Raw genomic sequence first — 2,500 nt, 5'->3', positions numbered from 1 at the left:
CCTCCATGTACCGTGGCATGACCGTGGCCAAGTAATAAAGATCAAATTCCATGCCTATGCCAAGTTGGACCAAGGCCCCGTCTCGTTTTGCTATAAGCAAGGGCGTGGCAAGGCACGCGGGGGGCCAAAAAATCAAAGTGCTCCGAAAATGCACACGGGGGTGTCAAGCAACCTCCATGTACCGTGGCATGACCGTGGCCAAGTAATAAAGATCAAATTCCATGCCTATGCCAAGTTGGACCAAGGCCCCGTCTCGTTTTGCTATAAGCAAGGGCGTGGCAAGGCACGCGGGGGGCCAAAAAATCAAAGTGCTCCAAATGCACACGGGGGTGTCAAGCAACCTCCATGTACCGTGGCATGACCGTGGCCAAGTAATAAAGATCAAATTCCATGCCTATGCCAAGTTGGACCAAGGCCCCGTCTCGTTTTGCTATAAGCAAGGGCGTGGCAAGGCACGCGGGGGGCCAAAAAATCAAAGTGCTCCGAAAATGCACACGGGGGTGTCAAGCAACCTCCATGTACCGTGGCATGACCGTGGCCAAGTAATAAAGATCAAATTCCATGCCTATGCCAAGTTGGACCAAGGCCCCGTCTCGTTTTGCTATAAGCAAGGGCGTGGCAAGGCACGCGGGGGGCCAAAAAATCAAAGTGCTCCGAAATGCACACGGGGGTGTCAAGCAACCTCCATGTACCGTGGCATGACCGTGGCCAAGTAATAAAGATCAAATTCCATGCCTATGCCAAGTTGGACCAAGGCCCCGTCTCGTTTTGCTATAAGCAAGGGCGTGGCAAGGCACGCGGGGGGCCAAAAAATCAAAGTGCTCCGAAATGCACACGGGGGTGTCAAGCAACCTCCATGTACCGTGGCATGACCGTGGCCAAGTAATAAAGATCAAATTCCATGCCTATGCCAAGTTGGACCAAGGCCCCATCTCGTTTTGCTATAAGCAAGGGCGTGGCAAGGCACCGCGGGGGGCCAAAAAATCAAAGTGCTCCAAAATGCACACGGGGGTGTCAAGCAACCTCCATGTACCGTGGCATGACCGTGGCCAAGTAATAAAGATCAAATTCCATGCCTATGCCAAGTTGGACCAAGGCCCCGTCTCGTTTTGCTATAAGCAAGGGCGTGGCAAGGCACGCGGGGGGCCAAAAAATCAAAGTGCTCCGAAAATGCACACGGGGGTGTCAAGCAACCTCCATGTACCGTGGCATGACCGTGGCCAAGTAATAAAGATCAAATTCCATGCCTATGCCAAGTTGGACCAAGGCCCCGTCTCGTTTTGCTATAAGCAAGGGCGTGGCAAGGCACGCGGGGGGCCAAAAAATCAAAGTGCTCCGAAATGCACACGGGGGTGTCAAGCAACCTCCATGTACCGTGGCATGACCGTGGCCAAGTAATAAAGATCAAATTCCATGCCTATGCCAAGTTGGACCAAGGCCCCGTCTCGTTTTGCTATAAGCAAGGGCGTGGCAAGGCACGCGGGGGGCCAAAAAATCAAAGTGCTCCGAAATGCACACGGGGGTGTCAAGCAACCTCCATGTACCGTGGCATGACCGTGGCCAAGTAATAAAGATCAAATTCCATGCCTATGCCAAGTTGGACCAAGGCCCCGTCTCGTTTTGCTATAAGCAAGGGCGTGGCAAGGCACGCGGGGGGCCAAAAAATCAAAGTGCTCCGAAAATATTTTTCCACTTTCCAGTCCACTTATACATATTATGTGCAGTGTGCACACAAGACACCTTCCCAAAATTCGACTTATATGAGGCGTTTTACGTCAAATCCGCCTATTTTCGGCGTTTCGGCCGAAAAAATCAAAATAAATCGAAACTTCCTCGGAATGCTTAGCGACTTTCCAGTCCACTTATACATATTGTGTGCAGTGTGCACACAAGACACCTTCCCAAAATTCGACTTATATGAGGCGTTTTACGTCAAATCCGCCTATTTTCGGCGTTTCGGCCGAAAAATCAAAATAAATCGAAAATTCCTCGGAATGCTTAGCCACTTTCCAGTCCACTTATACATATTGTGTGGAGTGTGCACACAAGACACCGTCTCAAAATTCGACTTCTAGGCGGCGTTTTACGTCAAATCCGCCTTTTTTTCGAGTTTTCGGCCAAAAAATCAAACTCAATCGAAACTTCGTCGGATCGCTTAGCCACTTTCCAGTCCACTTATACTTATTGTGTGGGGTGTGCACAAAAAAAACGAAGTCAAAATTCGACTTCTAGGTTGTTTTTTACGTGGTATCCGCCCTTTGCGAAGTTTCGGCCGAAAAATTCGTAATTAATTCATCCGACATCGGAATATTACGATTCTTTCGTGGTTTTGCTTGTTTTAATGTCCCTAACAACCATAAAAAAATTCAAAAAAAAATTCGTCTTCTAGGTCCACTTTTAAGCACTTTTAAAAACTTATGGATACAGGGAAAAAAGTGCACTTTTTCTACAAAACTGAAAATGGCCTTCCAGTCATATATAGGGGGAGGGTGGGTGTGGG

The sequence above is a fragment of the Trifolium pratense genome, unplaced genomic scaffold (assembly GCF_020283565.1).
Source record: "Trifolium pratense cultivar HEN17-A07 unplaced genomic scaffold, ARS_RC_1.1 scaffold_87, whole genome shotgun sequence".
NCBI classification, from domain to species: domain Eukaryota; kingdom Viridiplantae; phylum Streptophyta; class Magnoliopsida; order Fabales; family Fabaceae; genus Trifolium; species Trifolium pratense.
The sequence above is the reverse complement of the archived record's forward strand: the minus strand, read 5'-3'. Positions refer to the sequence as shown.